Below are 19075 nucleotides of genomic sequence, written 5' to 3' on the forward strand. Positions count from 1 at the left end.
GGCTCGGAGCCTGGAGCCTGTTTCCGATTCTGTGTCTCCCTCTCTCTCTGCCCCTCCCCCGTTCATGCTCTGTCTCTCTCTGTCCCAAAAATAAATAAATAAATGTTGAAAAGAAATTTATAAAAAAAAAATAAATAAATAAAAGAGGCCTAAATTAATACCCCATGTTCCTAAAAGGAAAGACTCAATTATATCATTTTTTCCCATCAATTTCAATCAAAATCCCAACGATGAAACATCGTAACCATGATGGAGTAATAGGAGCAGTGCTACCCTCTCACCTTAAACAACTTTAAAAAGAGAAAAAATATGTATGAAAAAATGTTTAAACCTTCTACCATAGCGCGGTAGAGGAAGCCCCAGAAGGACAAACAAAAAGTTATCGCTGCTGCAGCTCACGGCCTAGAGAGGGTTTCCAGGCCTCAGTTAAGGAGGAGGAACCAAGCAGACCCCAGTGGTCTCCCAGAATTGAGACAACAGGGTGGGAATTTGAGGAGGCCAAGGTAGCTAGAGTTCACAGGGCTGAGTCCCAGAAAAGAGCTGCACAGAGCGGGAAGAAGCAGGAGAGGGAGAGCAAATGGAGACAGCAAGCACTGGTTTCTCTCCCTCCTCAGCGGCACTCGGCTAGCACTTTGCTGACCTATCATCTAGGCCCACTTTCAGGCTACAAGGGCAGAGAGAAGTAGCTATCAGCAGAGCCATAGAGCCTGCAAAGCCTCAATATTACTGTTTGGCCTTTGTAGAAAACATTTGCCAATTCGTCATCACTACCATTAATAACAGGAATTCTGTGGTGTTTTCTGCATCTGGAAAAGTGAACGTGTTCTCATTGGGTCTGTATTTCAAAAAAAAATTCTAGGCTATTCCTTGTAAATGTCTCTGGTCAATTTTGCACTTAATTGATTATTGATATGATTGGGTTTAAATGTTCCAATGTTCTCTTTGCTTTCACTTGTCCTATTCTTCCTTCTTTTTTTTTTCCCCTTTGCCTTCTTTGGGCTTCGTGATTTTTATTTCATTTTCTCTCCTATGCCTCTTTGTTTATTTTTAATAGTCTCTTTAAAGTTTATGGTATACACCATTAAGCTATCATAATCCACCTTCAAATGATATTACACTATGTCAGGGGTGCCTGGGTGGCTGAGTTAATTAAGCGTCGACTTCAGCTCTGGTCATGATCTCATGGTTCATGGGTTCGAGCCTCACATCGGGATCTGTGCTCATGGCTCGGACCGTTGGAGCCTGCTTTGGATTCTGTATCTCCCTCTCTCTCTCTCTCTCTGCCCCTTCCCCACTCATGCTCTCTCTCTCTCTCAAAAATAAACTTAAAAAAATAATATTACACCACTTCAAATATAGTATAAGAAATTTATACGGGTCTTTTTGTTATTGCAGTACATTTGACTTTTTACGTATGTTATAAACTTCATAATACATTGTTCTTATTTTTGCTTAAAATGGTCAGTTATTTTTTAAAGAGATTTAAAATACGAAAAAAATTGTGTTTTATCTTTACCCACATATATACCATTTCTAGGACTCTTCATTCTTTGTGCAGATAAAGTGTTTCATCTGGTATTTTCTTTTTGCCTGAAAGATTTCCATTTTTTATTTTTTTATTTCGTTTTTGTTTTTGAAAGAGATTTTTGCTGGGTATAGTACTGAACCGCCCTTTTCTTTCAATATTTAAAGGCTTGCTGTTTAAGCTCTGTTGGATAGGACCAGAGAACCTTCAGTATTAGAAGAGAGAGTGAATGTGTAGACAAGTGGTATCTTCTCATCTTTCATAACAAGAAGTTGACAGAGAACATTCCAAATTGAAAAAGCAGTGTACAAATATTTGTGAGAATGTTACTTTCAAATATGGAGGTAAATACTTTACTTCTAGAACCACCTTAAGAACTGAAAGTGTTAGCATCTGGGGAGGGAAGAGGAAACTGTTATTTTTTGTTAGAGGCATGATAGCACTTTCAAATAATGTAGACTTATTAACTTAAAATTTTTTAAAATTCTTTTTAAGAATTTAAAAAGTTATTTCAGTCACTAGCACAGAACCCTGGGTTCCCAGAGACCCTAAAGAGAAAAGAATCAGCAAATGGAAGCAAGTGTGGTGGCCGTCAGTCTTCATTTTGAGGAACGGGCTGTTAAGTTTATCTCCAATGAACACGGTATGGATGTGAGCCCAGGAGGTAGAATGGAAGAGGGAGTCTTTTCCTTTGGGTATGGGCTCTTCCTGATAACGCCTTGCAGGCTATTCTGGGAGGTGTTGGCCTATTAATGCAAAAGGCTTTGGGCAGCCACATGGGAGCTGTTTGTAGTGAAAGCGCCAGAAGGTGGGACGAATCTCCCTTCCTCCCTGCACACTGGGACATGTGGGGTTGATGCCCAGTGAAAGTGATCTGGCTGCCGTTTCCTTGGTGAGAACAGCCAGCAGATGGGTGTCTGGTAACTCAAAGCCTTTACTGAAACGGACCAAGGCAATTCCTCCACCTGGCATGGGCTTGGGGCTGACTCAGGTTTCAGCCTCCAGTCTCAGGGGGCTAAGACAAAAAGTGGGGCAGAAGATGGAACCAGAGGTCTTGTATTCGGAGGGAGTGGGTGGAGACACGGAGCCTGTCTGGATGGGAGACAATGATAAGCAGGAGATTGTTGATCAGTCTATCCCCTAGTTCAAGTGTTTACAAACCTGAATGATTTTCAGAAGCTCCAAAGACTTTTTTTTTTTTTTAAGATAGATTTATTTCCAGGCCTCGCAGCACACCAGCTGATCAGAACCTGCAGGCGTTTTAAGGCCCAGGATTCTGTTTCTCCCACTCATTCCTCCACCACGGCCACCCCCACAAGCCCCGCTGTGCCAGTTCCAGACCAAGCCTGGCCTGCCTGTGGCCTCGGGGCAGTCCTCTCCCTACTTCAGCTTTCTCTTCTTCCTTATTAGCAATTCAGAAGCAGCAGGAACTTTCTGAAACCCAGAGGTAAAAATCTGTTTTTTGCCAGGGGGTTGGCAGCACCTGTCAGTTACCAATTCATGCTGTAGGAGAAGTCAGGGCTTCCTGGGAAGGGTGGGAACAAAGCTCTGCTATTGATTGTTGCTACTTTTATCCCAACACTTATCTTCAGTCAGAAACTCAAAAAGGCAACTGAGGGATTCAAAGGCAAAGAGTTCTTTCCCCTCTGAGGTCTGAGAAGTCTGGGCAGGCGTGGCCATTGTACTTTTGCTCAGCTCCAATAGATGGCTCCCAAAATGACAATGCCTGAATGGGCTGAATTCAGTTATAGAAGATATGAGCTCTACTTTGGGAACCCATTTCTTCTTCTCACCCAGAACTGGTGAGATGGGATGGTATGAAGGGAATGCTAGAGAGCAAAGAAAAGCTTTCTTCCCCCCCAAAATGGGCGGGTTGTGATCCGTGGCTTTTCTTTCTTTAATATGAGTCACCGGACATTGTATTCAGTTTCTTGGAGACCTCCAACAGATGGTTTTCCCATCGGGTTTTGGTATTTGTAGTCACAAAGGCCTCCCCAGAAGGGCCACACTGTCCCAAACTAAAATAGATTTTCTATGATGAAGAAGATAAGTGGTAAATGTAGAAACTGAACATCAGCAGAACCTTATCTTTAAAAATTACACCAGGTGGGGCACCTGAGTGGCTCAGTTAGTTGAGTATCTGATCTTGCAGTTCATGAGTTTGAGCCCCACATTGGGGTCTCTGCTGTTAACCCAAAGCCTGCTTCAGATCCTCTGTCCCCCTCTCTCTCTGCCCCTCTCTCTCTGCCCCGCCCCCGCTCACATAATCTCTCTCAAAAAAAAAAAATTAAAAAAATTACACCAGGTTAGGGGCGCCTGGGTAGCATAGTCAATCAAGCATTCAACTCTTGATTTCGGCTCAGGTCATAATCTCACAGTTTGAGATCGAGCCCACGCTCTGCGTTGAGCATGGAGCCTGCTTGGAATTCTCTCTCTCTCCCTCTCGCTCTGCCCCTCCCCTGCTCTCTCAAGCTCTTTCTCAAAATAAATAAACAAATAAATAAAAATTGCACCAACTTATCAGCGTTAGGAGGGCAGAAACCACGGCATTCTTGCTCACAGCTGCATCCTGATGAACTAGCATCATGTGACTCAAAACATGTGGTCAAAACATGTTAAGCAATGAGTTGAAATTCTGCCACCATGGGCCAAGCTGCCGGGTGAGCTTAGCTGGAACCGCAAGAAAGTACTCTCTACCTGGAATATTCTACCTCAAGTCCTTCTCATTTCAACCTCAATTCCTTGACCCCTCCGCAGAAAGTTCCCTGAACACCCAGCTGAAATGGGTCGCTCCATGGCATTTCTGCCACATAATACTATTTATTTCTTTAATGGCACCGGTCACAACCTCCAACTCTGATTCACTAATTCATTTATTATTCTTTCATTTTCAGCCGTGTGAGGGCAACCACACTATGTATCTGGCTTAACTCTCCCACAGCGCTTGGAGCAACTTCTTGGCACAGAAGGTACTCTGTGAATCTGAGTTGAATGAATACAGTAACATCAGATGATGAGAAGAAGAGAGAAACTTCTCTCAATTCTAAAACATATATATATATTTTTTTATGATTTCTGGAACTGGGCTGCATCTTACCATGGATGAGCATATTTGATGCTGTATTTCATCCCCCACTCCGCCCTGCAAAGCAGTTAGGACATCAGGGTGCTCCAGGAGCAAATTGTATCTTAGCACCAGGTGAGGACAACACACAGTTTCCTGAGCAGAGAGCTTGGCTGCCTCTAATCCAGGATGCTTTTGCTGAGCAATGAGGAGGAGGGAGGCACATCAAAGGGGATGAAACAAGGAAACCGGTGCCCGGAAATTAGAAGGAACACAGACCATGAAGGACATCAGGAGAGGGCAAGAGCCAGCGGCAGTGGTGGTCTTCATCTGGCACCAGGGAGTAAGAATTTTCCTTCATCCTCACCCTCCTTCATCCCACCTTGGGTGGTGTGTGTGTGTGTGTGTGTGTGTGTGCTTAATGTTTATTTATTTATTTTTAAGAGAGAGCGCGCAGGCAGAGGAAGGGGGGGTGGGGGGAGACACAGAATCCCAAACAGGCTTCAGGCTCCCAGCTGTCAGGACAGAGCCCCACGCAGGGCTCAAACTCACCAACCGCGAGATCATGACCCTGGCCAAAGTCAGACGCCCAACAGGCTGAGCCACCCAGGCGCCCCTCACCTTGGGTGTTTATTCAAGTGGCCAGAGACCACACATCTGATGCCTCATCCCACCTGCCTACTTAAGTCCAGGGCAAGGCACAGAGCCAAATCCCTCCACTTAGGGATTGCCCTCGTTTGAATAATCGCTTAAAGCAGCGTCTTGTCAAAGTGTGGCCCTGCACCACCCGCGTCAGAACTACTCAAAAGAGTTTGCGTAAAACGCAGATTCTGGGGCCCAAACCCTCCTACCGAGTCTGCCTCCACAAGCAGGACCCAGAATAAGCGCCGCCTCCGCCCCCCTCCCCCGCCCCACGTGATCCTTAGGTGAGTGGTTCTCAAACTTAAATGGAGATGAGGGCACGATTCCCTCGCGGACCTAACTCAACCCCAGGCAGCCTCTGTGACAAACGGGAAAGGAATCCCACAGGCCAGGGCTGGGCGCGCTGGGCCCAGTGTGGGTGAGCTCTCCGGGACGCGGGCGGGGCCTGGGGGACAGCGGGGGGCGGAGCTCAGCCCGGGGGTGTCCCGGCCGCAGCCTGACCCCTGGTGGCCAGAGCGAGTGGTTTGCTGGGCAGGACCCAGTGCTTTGGGGCTGTAGAGAGTCCCGGGAAAAGTTAAATTCCACCTCCGCCGGCGGAGCCTCTGTTGCCAAGACTGGAACGTTGTGAGGAGGGGGTGATCTGTAGTTTGTGGATTTTCCAACTTCTTTGGTTTGCCTCCATTGCTTACGCGTTTTGTCGGAGCCCCTCTCGCCTGAACGCCTGCAGGCGGCATTTTAGCTGCATTTCTATGTATCTCATCCGAGGGAGGAGCCGGGGGGGGGGGGGGGAAGAGAGAGAGATGGACAGGAAGTTGGGTGTTTTTAAAAGACATTATTTTTTTTGAAGGTTGGGGTGGGGACGAAGGTTGAAAACAAGTAACTCGACACAGGTGTGCATGGGTGCGGCTATATTCGGGCCGCGGCCTTTCTCTCCTTGGCCTAGACCGCACTCGGCCATCACCTGTCTGCGCACCTGAACCCACTGAGGATGCAACCCAGCGAGCTGGGTCTACTCAACCCTCGGACATTGAACCTGTTGAACTTTCTGAAGTTAAAGCCCTCCCAGGATGCAAGTGATCCTAAAAACAGGTAATTCAAGGGGCGCCTGGGTGGCTCAGTCAGTGAAACGTGGGACTCTTGATTTCGGCTCACATCATGACCTCACGAGTTTGTGAGTTGGAGTGCCCCCCCTCCCCCCCACCCCATGCTCCGCACAGCGCAGAGCCTGCTTGGGTTTTCTCTCTCTTCCTCTCTCTTCGCTCCTCCCCTGCTCATACTCTCTTTCTCTCAAAATAAATAAACTTAAAACAAAAAAAACGGGAATTTTCAAAGAAGCCTGTCCAACAATCTGTCTTTCCTTTTTCGTTTTTCATACTAGGTAATTTGTAACCAACACAAATGGTCACTTGACTTTAATCGTGTATAATAATAGAGTTTTGCATTTTCAGAACTGATCTAGAGCCCAGTTCAAGGACTCATTATTCGTCTGGTGATCACAGAGAGAGATTAGTGTGTTGGGGGTAGCAACCACAGAAGTGAGAGCCCCACCAGGAGGGGTGGTGTGGTGGAAGGAGAACGCAGCCTGAGAGTCAGGAGTCTGAGCTGTTGCCCGGATGACTGCCACCCATTTATTCCATCACCTAAAGCATTTTACTGAGAGCCCTCTAGGAGGAATGAATTGAACTGGATACTTAGGAAACAAAGAAAAGGAAGACATATGCTGCCTACCCTCAAGTTATTTTTAGTTTGTGAGAAGCAGTAGAAAGGCAGAGAAACCCCGAATTATCAAACTGTTTGGACCATGAACTTCTCTGGCGTATTTAGTTCTTTGATTTGCTGCGTGACCATCATCATTGCCACTCTACACTGGTAGGGTGCAGAGAACCCTACTCAGTTCTCTCAGTAGTCCTATAAGAGAGGGCCTGTTACTGCCCCGTTTTATGAATGAGGACACCAAGTACTTGGGGACATCGGGTAGTGTGCCCGAGGTCACATAGCTGGTGAGAGCTGGGGGAGCTGGTATTGGAGTCCAGATCAGCGCAACTCCAGAGCCTACGCTGCTACCCACCAGGTGACAATGTTCTCCAGGGCCTTCCACCTGTAATCTTGTCTCATCTGCCGTGTTGCTTAGAGTCAACTCTTCACCCTCTCACTTACAGCTTATCTCTACCCACTTAGCCATCCTGACATTCTTTCCTGTGGTGTCAGAAGTAAGGCTCACATCCTGCTGTCCAAGCTCATCCCGCCCCGCCTCTTCCTTCTTCTCCGAACTACATCCGCTCATCTCCTTTGTCCTGGACCTCCGATCCATTATCGCTGCTCATTGCTTCCCCTCCACCCACAGACGTGCCGAAGGCTCACCTTTGCTAAAAAACCTTCAAACAAACAAAACACAACACAGACAAAAGCTTCCTATATCCTACACCTATTAGAAATGCTAACACGAGGGGCGCCTGGGTGGCTCAATCGCTTAAGCGGCCCACTTCGGCTCAGGTCATGATCTCGCGGTCAGTGAGTTCAAGCCCCGCATCGGGCTCTGTGCTGACAGCTCAGAGCCTGGAGCCTGTTTCAGATTCTGTGTCTCCCTCTCTCTGACCCTCCCCTGTTCATGCTCTGTCTCTCTCTGTTTCAAAAATAAATGAACGTTAAAAAAAATTAAAAAAAGAAATGCTAACACGAAAAATACTGACAATACCAAGTGCTGGTGAGAATATGGAAAAATTGGATCACTCATAAATTGCTATTGAAAGCGCAAAATGGTATAGTCTTTTGGAAGATAGTTTGATGTTTCTTATAAAACTACACATACACTTAACATACGATACAAATATGGCAAATATTTCAGAGAAATGTAAGCTAGTATCACAAAAATGTCTCCTGTACTTCTATACAATGTTCACAGCAGCTTTTATCCTTAATAACCCCAAACCGAAAACACCCCAAATGCCTTTCAAAGAAGTAAATGGCTGAACTAAGGGTGATATTCCCGTATGACACATGCTACCCCGTAATAAAAAGAAACAAACTCTTGATAACTGCAACAACATTGATGGTCTCAAGGACATTAGACTGAGTGACAGAAGACAGTCTCTAAGTGTTAATACTATGTAATGGCATTCCTTTAATATTTTCAAAATGACAATTACAGTGATTCATGGTCACCAGAGGTTAGATAATTTGAGGGAGTCCTTTGTGGTGCTGGAACAGTTCTGTATTTGATTGCGGTGGTGGTGGCACAAATCTATACTGATGGTAAAGTTGCACAGAACTGTTCATGCACACATAAGTGCATGTAAAAACTGTTGAAGGTCTATAGGTTTTAGCAATGTCAATTTCCTGGTTTTGATAATATATATGACAGCAAAGTAAGCTGTTACTATTGGGTGAAGCTGGGTGATGGACACGTAGAATCTCTCTGTACTGTTTTTGCAACTTCCTGTGAATCTATAATGATTTCAAAAGACAAGGTAAAAAATAAATGCCTGTACTTTAAAATCAAGCAAGTAACAGAAGCTTCATTGCCTTATATTCAGTTCAGCCCTGCTAGGCCCCCACCCCAGGGCCACCACCCCATCGCCCACCTCTCTCCTCCCCTTCTCAGCCAGTGCGCCCAGAAGGGAATCTGCCCTCGCCGTCTCCGCTTTCTCAAGCTCCCTTGGCTCTCCAGTCTGCTGCCACCAGCCTTCTGCAGCCTCCCCGTCTCCAGGCAGTGTGGAGAGTCCACACTCCTCACCTTGCTGGGCCTCTCCGCTGCACTGAATGCACTGACTCCTTCCTTCTAATCATTTGGAGTCTATGGCAAAGCACTTTCCTGCTCCCACTTACACCTCCCGGCCATTTCTTCTCTGTCTCCCTTTGGATTTCTCTTTCCAGTAGCTTCTCTTTTGCTACTTATCCCCTCAATGTCAATGGTAAAGGAATCAGCACTGACCCACTCCTTGACCCTCTGCTTTTCTTCCTCTTCACTCCATGCCAGAACAAGGTCATCCACTGTCCTGGTTTTAACCACACTCATCTGTTGCTGTCTCCCAAATAAATATTGCTGGCCCAGGCCCTTGATCGGGTTTCGGCTGCACCTGCCTGCTGGTCATCTCCAGCTGGATGTCCTCTGAGCACTTCAGATTCAACATGCACACGTCCTATTTTATCACCTTCCTTCCAAATCAGCTCTCCCTCTTGATCCCACATCTCCTTACTCTTGTAAGCTGGACACTTAGGGGTCTGCCCTGGTCCCTCACGTTCAGTTGGTTGACGGGGTCCTCTTATACGGACCTTCTCAATGCTCCTCTCTGCCTTCACCACTGTCCTAGTTCAGGTCACATCATCTCCTGCTTGAATTACTGCAATAGCATCCCGACTGGTTTCCCAGGACACAGGAATATCTTTCCTAAATCTGTCCTTCATCTTAGGGGAAGAGCAGCTTATTTGAAATATAAACTGTTGTGGGGTGCCTGGGTGGCTCAGTCGCTTAAGCATTTGACTCTTGATTTCGGCTCAAATCATGATCTCATCGTTCGTGAGATCGAGCCCCACATCGGGGGCACATCCTGCTTGGGATTCTCTCTCTCTCCCTCTCTCTCTGCCTCTTCCCTGCGCTCTCTCTCTCTTTCTTTTTCTCTCAAAATAAATAAACACGAAAAAATTTTAATTAAAAAATAGAATATAAACTGTCCTTATCAAACTCTTCGGTGGTTCAGTTCACCACTTAGAGCCAGAGGCCTAGCCTTTCCCTCTGGCACAAGAGGCCCTCTATCTAGCAAGTGCCTATCGCAGGGGCTGCTTCCTCAGTGACTGTCTGCATTTCACTCTCTAGCACAACAATACTGCCTGTGCCTGTTGCTTGCATTTGCCATTCCTTACCTCCAGCCTGCATGCCGTTGTGTCCAAGGAGAACATGTTTCCTCATTCCAGCCCCTCTCCTCAGCCTAGGGACTAGGTAATTCCCACTCACTCGGCTTTGGCGATCATCTCTAACCTGCCCTCCTCACTCCCTCAGGTTTATGTTGCAATTATTTGTCTGTATGTCCGTACCACGTTCCCTCAAGATGTGATAGGAAAGATGATGACACCAGATTTAAGTGCAGGGCTTTGAATTACTTTAGGCAATGGCAATGTTCTCTTCTTTGCAAGTGAGATTTATGAGCTCCTGGGGGAGGTATTACAAATGCTTTGGGTTCCATAATACGCCTTTTGCCAGCTGGTGGAGTCTGAGGGAGGAGGAAGGACAAGGAAGGAAGATGGTGACCCTCTCAGCAGGGGGCTGCAGGGAGCTGTGGCTGGTAGGAGGGGCAGGACCACTGCTGCCCGGGCCTGGGTGTATTCAGGTGAAATACAGGATAAAATAGACTCGTGTATCCCTGTACTGGCGTAACAACAACAAGTTCTACCTGGAGTGGCTGCTCAGCAGCAGAGAACATGCGGGAAAATGTAAAAACCATGTCCTTGCCATTATGGGAAAAGAGGTAAGGAACACATATCTTTATGGGAGTAGAAGAGGAATTCAGGAACCTTGACGTCTCGTCAAGGCTCAAGTAGACCCTCAGTCAGGGACAGGGAACCCTATAACCCATATTGGAGTTAGGAGCTCTGGCCAGCATATGAGCAGGGAGGGAGGCAACAAGACCAGGTGCAAACACCAACAAGACACACCCTCTCTTCTGCCAACCCTTCTGGGTCCCCCCCCCCAACGCAGCCTCCCTTCTCCCGTCGTCTCTCAGGCCTTAGCATGATCTCCTTCCATGCTCTTTGGTTTGTCCTGGCCATATTTGAAAGCGAAGGGGGCAACTCTTTAAAATAAATGCATTTTCACCCAATTTGAAATATGCCTGGTTTCAGACTTCCTTCCACGGCTTCGCTAGCTTTTCTCATCTGAAAGGAGAGAGTTGTGTGCCATCTAGTGGTTGAGAGCTGCCACAGCAGCAATTATGCACCTGAAGAACATCCTTTGCAGTCCAGCACCAGGGCTACCTGGTGTAAAGCTCTTGAAAGGGTTGTGGCTCAGAGGGGCGGTAGCAGTCAGAGAATGCTTCAGTAGAGAGACACTGGGAACTGAGCTGGTAATTAATGGCATTGGACGAGGGGCCAAAGGGATTTTTTTCCTGCAACTAATATGATTTTATCTCTAGGTGCCCTTTTCCCTAATTAATAAATGAATTCCGATTCATGGTGGTGTAAAAAAATGACCTTGCACAGTAACAAGCCAGACTGAGAGCTAAGACTCCTGATATCTGATTACCCCTCTGCTACAGAGTAGCAAAGGAAACTAGCAGCAGAGGATAGTGGAAGGAGTATTGAACTGGGGCCAGGAGATTGCTACTCAAGATCTACCACTGTCTAGTCTGTTAAACTTTTACTGAGCACCTCCCCTGTGCCAGGTGCTGTCCAAGGTATTTTTCATGTTTCTTCCTCATAGCCAGCCACACAGGTAATGGGTCTAGAAGTGAGGAAACTGAGACTCAGCAAGAGTGAGTGAGCTGTCCAAATCACAGACTCAGTGAGTGACGAGTCAGGATCTGATCTGAAGTCTGACTCCAAAGCATATGATCTTTGTTATTTATTTATTTGTTTGCCTGTTTATTTATTTATTTAATTGTTATACTTTTTTGTCATGTGAATGTGGGAGAGTTGGAGGGGGGGTGGCTCACACCTAGGCCAGATGGTTTGAATTTCTTGTGCGCATTGATGATCGGGCAAGTGTGATTTCCACTTGAGTGCTACACATGCTATGCTGTTGCTTTTTAATCTCCTGTGTGTTCTCATTTCTCCTCGTCGGACTTGGTTTATAAAGGCATTTTAAGAGATTGAACTACCTCTGCTTCAAAAATCATGTCCTTTGATTTCTGAAGATAAAAGATACAGCCTGGAGAGAGAACACTGTCTGAGGGATTAATTGTAAAATCAGGTTCTTTACAGGGAGGACAAGATGCTGTACCCGACATCGATGTAGTACTTTTCCAAGCAAGGGCTGTCATTACAGGTTCTCACCTCTGTGACATGCTTGTTATTACTGCCTTCCTTTGACGCCAAAGGGAATTCAGGTACACTTGTTCAAGAAACTCGTTCGAGATCACGTAACTATGACTCGAACATAGGCCTTTTCATTTTTTTATTTTTATTTTATTTATTCAAAAATTTTTTAATATTTATTCATTTTTGAGAGAGAATGAGAGAGAGAGGGAGCAGGGGAGGGGCAGAGAGAGAGGGAAACACAGAATCTGAAGCAGGCTCCAGGCTCCGAGCTGTCAGCACAGAGCCCAATGTGGGGCTCAAACTTACAAACTGCGAGACGATGACCTGAGCCCAAGTGTCACGCTTAACCAACTGAGCCACCCAGATGCCCCAACATAGGCCTTTTTAAACATAACTTTATTGAAGTGTAACTGAACTACAGCAAACTGCACATATTTAAAGTAAAATGTGGTAAGTTTTGATATGTATAAAATGGTGAAACCATCACAATAATCAGGATAATGACCATATCAGCCCCATAAATTCCCTCAGCCATTTTAGACGTCCTTCCCCTGCCCCACCCCACCTTCCTGTCCACCCCTATGCTACCATCTCCAGGCAAACTTTGATCTGCCTTCCGTTACTATGGTTTTCATTTTATACCATTTTATATAAATAGAAACATACAGTGTGCACATTTTTTTTTGTCTGGCTTCATCTCACTTATCCTGAGATTCATTAATGTTGTGTGCATCCGTGGTTCATTTTTTATAGTTGACATATATCCCTTTGGATGGATATACCACAATTTATCCATTCTTTGATGGAAATTTGGATTATTTCTGTTTCGGGTTTATTATGAATAAAGCTGTTATAAACATTAATGTACAAGTCCTTGCCGTGGACATAGGCTTTCATTTCTTTTAGGTTAATAGCTAGAAATGGAATATCTGGGTTATATGATAGGTACATCATATAACTTTAAGAAATAAAGTTTAACTTTATTTAACTTTAAAAAAAAACTTTAACTTTTAAGAAACAGCTAAACTGTTTTCCAAAGTGGTTATATGTTTTACATACCAGTAGTGTATGAGAGTTCATTTATCCACATCTTTGCCAACACTTGCTATGGTCAGTCTTTTCCATTTTATATATTCTCACATGTAGTGAGATCTCGTTGCGGTCTTAATTTGCATTTCCTCCATGACTAATGACTGTAAGTATCTTTTCATGTGCTTATTAGCCATTCATACATCTTCTTTAGTGAAGTGTCTATTCTAATCTTTTGCCCATTTTAAAACTTAGGTTATTTGCTAATTATTGAGGTTTGAGAGTTCTTTAAATATTTTGGGTATCAGATGTGATTTTTCAGATAGTTTTCTCACTCTGTAGATTGTCTTTTCGTTCTCTTCTTCGTGTCTCTTGAAGAGTGGACCTTTTAAATTTTGATGAGGTCAAATTTATAAAATTTGTCTTTTATGGATCATATTTAAGAAGCCTGCCTAACCCCAGATCACAAAGATTCTTTTTTTTTTCCTATGTGTTCTAGAAGTTCTATGATTTGAGCCTCTGATCCATTTTGGTTAATTTTTACATGATGTGAGAGTGTGCTGAATTTCTTATTTGTTTGTTTTTTTGCAAATGCATAGCCAATTTTTTCAGCATCATTTATAGAAAAGACTGTCCTTTCTCTGTTGAGTTTTCTTTGCACCTTTTTTGATTGTCAATTGCATGTCAGATATATGTAACCCCGTTTCTCCAATCTCCATTCCATCCCACTGACCTATTTGTTTATCTTTAGGCCAATACCATACTGTCTGATTACTACAGCTTTATGATTAGTCTTGAAATCAGGTAGTATAAGTCCTCCAAATTTGCTCTTCTTTTTCAAAGTTATTTTGACTATTCTTGTTGTTTTGCATTTCCATACATATTTCAGAATCAGCTTTTTGATTTCTACAAGAAAAACATCTGAGATTTTATGTAGGATAGCACTGACTTTACACAGATTGTAAGACTCACTTCACTTTTTATCACGTCTCAAGAGTAACAATCCTTTGTTCCCCAGTGTTCAAATTTTTGAAGATCATTGTTTCTTTTTTTGGAGTTTTGTTTTATTTTGTTTTGCTTTTTGGTTGTTTCAGGCAGGAATTGTAAATCTAGTCCCTGTTGACTAGCAAACCAAGGCCTTTGAACCCAAATCCTGTGCTCTTTCCTTAAGAAGCCTGATGGAAGAGAAGTGGGTATAGTCCCACCTTAAAACAAGCAAACAAGGGGCGCCTGGGTGGCTTAGTCGGTTAAGCATCCAACTTCAGCTCAGGTCATGATCTTGCGGTTTGTGGGTTCGAGTCCCATGTCAGGCTCTGTGCTGACAGCTCGGAGCCTGGAGCCTGCTTCAGATTCTGTGTCTCCCTCTCTCTCTGTTCCTCCCTGTCTCGTGTTCTGTCTGTCTCTCTCTCTCAAAAAAACAAACATTAAAAAAATTAAAAGAAAACAAGCAAACAAAATGATTTTATAAAAAGTTAAATTTTACTCCTGTTACTGCCTTGAGTAAATGCTTAAAACCCTGTCCCTGGCTCCCTGGTAAGACTGGGTTGTGACACATCAATTTTTACATTCCCAAATTTTGATTCTCATACATTAAATCTATTATTTTCATTCAATTCTTTTTACGAAAAGTCACAAAAAACACCTGATATTTGGGCAATTTACTTATTTGGAGGAGATGCTGTTTCCTCTGCAATTCTGATCATTAAAATGATTTCCTAGTATAGAGCATTTAGTATAAAAAGAGGGACTAGTTTTTCTAATAAATCTCATCTTGTTCCAAAACACAAAGCAGAATCAAGAACTATGGAATATTGGCGGTTCTTTTTATTTATTTATTTTTTTACATTTGTTTATTGTTGAGAGACACAGAGAGCACGAGCAGAGAGAGGGAGACACAGAATCTGACACAGGCTCCAGGCTCTGAACTGTCAACACAGAGCTTGACACGGGGCTCAAACCCATGAACCGCAAGATCATGACCTGAGCTGAAGTTGGACGCTTAACCGACTGAGCCACCCAGGCACCCCAAATATTGGTTGTTCTAAGCAGAAAACCTAATGATCTACTATATATACTTAGCTTTTGACTTTATTAACTTTTTGGAAATGAAACTGTTGGGAAAGCTAATCTAATGCCATCCGTTAAATAAGAAAAGTAGATCATTAAATGAATGTGGCTGGTGCCAAGGTGAACATAACAAAAAATATTTTATTACCGTCCATTATTTCAAAGTAGTCCTTTAATTAAGATTTCTTCCACCAGCAAAACTAATTTCATAAGTTTATACAGCTAGCAAATTTCAATTTGCACCTCCAGAAAGTAACCCTTTTGCATTGTAAGGAATTTATGTTTATTATCCAGGAAGGAAATGAGGCCACGAGGCAAAGAGAGACAGCTCAGCGTGGTGGAGTGATGATTGTCCTGTCAGCCTACAGTGAACAGCCACATTTCCAATGCCTCAGACTAAATTTAGTCTTATCTACTTTTCACATCAACAGCTAGTCTAAGAAATATTGTTGGACATAGCAGGCTGGCTCTGGATTTTATCCCTCCTTGAATTTGTTGATAGAAGTAGAAGCCGGAATAGCAGTCTCATCCCACTTGCTGGTTTCCATGAAGATGGGGCAGCAGAAATTCAATAACTGTTTAGAATATTAATTTAAGCTTGAGCCTGACAGCCAATGATCACTGGAACGTATAGTACTGACCCAGCTGCTCAGCTCTTTTAGAAATGACTTAATTACACAGTTGGAACAGCTGTTAGAGCCAGCCAAAGACACACAAGGAAAAAAAAAAAAAAACAGTTAAAAGGAGAAACAAGCCGGGATTAATGTCTTGTCTAACTCATTAAGACCTCCTGCTGTCATCCTTTGCCAAGCCACTGGGCCTTCACATTTTAGAAAATGGTCACATACCTCCAACTACCCTTATTAGTTCCCTTGATTTTGCAGAAATCATAACAACACCCAGGAGTCATGAAAAGCACCTGGAGCACGTAATCTGTTCCAAATGGGAAAAGCCTGCCCAAGAAGACCAGGGATGGTCCGCAGAGCCTCAGCCCTCCCCTCCGGTGGTGTAAAATCTCCCCCTAGACTGGGCTACACAAGCCTGGGGTGCATCTCACTTGCCTTCCGTTCTCCCCCTCCCCCTGCCCCTTCTTTCTCTCATCTCCTCTCTTCTTCCCTCTTTACCATCTTTCTTTCTCCCTTTCCTGGTTACCCTCTGGCTGCTGGATTGAGGCTGAAGATGGGGTGTCAGGAACATACATGTAGAGCTGCTGTTGATGCACTTGCCGGGCAATCTATAGTCACCATTCATTTATCCTTACCAAAACCTGGAAGGGAGGCATTTCCTCCCGTTACACAGGTAGAGGAATTGAGGCTAAGAGAGCTTCTCTAAGTCCTGAAGGCCATTATCCCGGTTACTAGGTGATCTCTTTCTGTTTCAAAACCAATCTTCTCCGAGGTGCTGAGTCTGGGACTCTGCACACCGCATTTCTGCTTCGTCATAGGTGCTCTGTTGGCATGCTGCCAGGAGACTGTAAGGCTGGGCAAGGGAGTAGGGACTGCTTCTTCCTGTTTGCTTCCTGGTATGGTCAGCCTCACCCCAGCTGTGGTTTTGACCTCAGCAGCAGTAACTTTCCACATTCCCAGACCAGCACCTCACAAATACCAGCAGTAGTCAATGGGCACCCCTTTCCCAGAGGTCTGGGTCCCAATTATAAAGGGCCCTGCTCTGAGCTTCGAGGTTCTGATACCCTCATCTTCTTCTCTTGGTCCCCTAGCCCTAGGGAAGATGCTGCTTCCTAAAGTTATTATCCCTCTGGTGCCTCAGTGTCCTCTTTTTTTTTTTTTTTCCTTCTTTACCTTTTTGCATCTCCGATACCCATTTAACCAATTCTCTCTGTTAAATTCTTTTCTGTTAAAGGTACTTGTTTGGTTTCTGTTTTCCTAATACATAGAACACTGGGACTCAAAATCAAGTATGTCTGACTCCAAATCCAGGCCCTTGATCCCTACTCTGTGCTATTCCCACCCACCCCCTTTCGCTACTTGTGGCAAAAATACATTACTTTGATCAAACTTTACTCAGTCTCTTTCTCTGGTGCACCACCTTATAAAACCTAGTTTTAGCAAGAACCGTGCTAAGTCAGTTTAACCAGAACCCTCCACCGCTCATAACTGATCAGGTTCCTCATGCTCCACTATCCCCCCCAGCGGATGTCTGATCACCCTGGCCTGTCTTCAGCAAGAACCCGGTTAGGTCATTTTAGCTGGACCCTCCCACCCTTACCCTGGATGTTTCGTCTCAGTAATTTTTCATCCACTGATCCCCACTGTGCTCCTTGGCTATAAATTCCCACTTGCCCATCCTGTGTTCAGAGTTGAGCCCAATCTCTCTCCTTGTGAAATTCCATCGCAGTGGTCTCCATATATTCATGATGTTCCTAAATAAAGTCTCTCATCATCTTCAACAAATATCATTAATTTTTTTTCATCAGCAGTGGCATTCAAAAAACACTCTGACTCAAGTATAATCAGAGATTCAAGTTATAGTCTTTGGGTGCATCCCTTGGAGTGGGTCCTAAACATTGTCATATTGATGATTGAAGTTCCATCCACTGTTAAATGGTTTGGAAAGTACCTGGCATAACATAAGTGAATATAATAGCCTCAGCTAAATAAGATGGAGCTCTGATTAATATGTTCCTAAAAAGATCACAGAATTGACACATTTGCAAGTCATAGCAGTAGTGGGAACTTACCAGCCACTGAGTTTCAACTGGAAATCTCATTTCTCTAAAAGCAGAACATACAGTATATTTTTGACCTTGTCTTGCTGATAATTTCATTTTGCAGAGGAAGAGAAAGAAACACAAGGAACTTCTCTCCTAGATTTAATTCTGACCTCTGAGAAAGAGCTGGTAATTGAAGCAGAAGTGTAGGAAGCTGGGGGCTGGAATCTTTCACATGGGGGGGGGGAGGTTAAAATGCCTGGAAAAAACCATTCGGGGGACTGTGACATGAATCCTAAAGTCAGCACACAGCTTTCAGAAATTCAGAGGAAAGTACAATCTGATCCTATAAGCAGACAATCTGAAAGAGAAAACAGTATAAGAGGGATGACAGGATCTCAAAACTGAGAATCTGAGAACAGAAGAGGATGGCTCTTGATAAGGAGTGAAAGGGATCAGCCTCCAAAAACGGCAGTGTGCCTGTACAGAGAGCTGTTTAATGCACTTAATTTATCAAAGGGCTCGGCCAAAGATGAGAGAAGTGTACAGCAGATGGTGATGTATAGATGCCTCTTTGTTTCAGGTACTATCTAGAAGTGAGCCATCCAAGTTGTTGCCTTCAAGATACTTGCACTCCCGGGGAGGAGAAAAAATAAGCCAATAAATAAATAGTAAAACCATAAAAACATAAAGGATGACAGGTAAGCACAATAACATGTATGTGTGTGTTAGACCAATTGAAATTGACAATATTCTACCATTTTGACCTACAAGGATAGCCATTTTCTGTGGTATGACCATCTGTATTGTTGGGGTGGGGAGAGTGGAGATTCTGCATAAGGTCATGAGAAAAGACTTCTCAGAGAAGGTGGCATATGAGCAGAGACCTGTATGCAAGGAGGGAGGGAGCCATGTAAAAATGGTGGGAAGAGTGTTCCAGACTTAGGGGAAAGCAAAGTTCAGGATTTTGAGGTGGGAATTCTGGGTGCGTGTGTGAAGAAGGTCTGGATGTCCAGTGTGGATACAATAGAGGAACAGGGGCAAAAACAGTATGAGATAAGATGAACGTGGCAGCCAGATATAGATGACATAGGGCCTCATGTGACCCACA

General features: G+C 44.2%; 1 long non-coding RNA gene across 1 annotated transcript; it reads left to right on the forward strand.

Annotated features, from left to right (window-relative positions):
* Positions 1-5531: 5531 nt before the first annotated feature.
* Positions 5532-18659, forward strand: LOC121031760 (uncharacterized). Its single transcript, XR_005790877.1, has 3 exons — positions 5532-5649; positions 6175-6320; positions 18548-18659. It is a non-coding gene; the product is annotated as an uncharacterized LOC121031760 (long non-coding RNA).
* Positions 18660-19075: the final 416 nt, after the last annotated feature.

The sequence above is a fragment of the Herpailurus yagouaroundi genome, unplaced genomic scaffold, assembly GCF_014898765.1.
Source record: "Herpailurus yagouaroundi ecotype Mexico unplaced genomic scaffold, PumYag 141, whole genome shotgun sequence".
Taxonomy (NCBI): domain Eukaryota; kingdom Metazoa; phylum Chordata; class Mammalia; order Carnivora; family Felidae; genus Herpailurus; species Herpailurus yagouaroundi.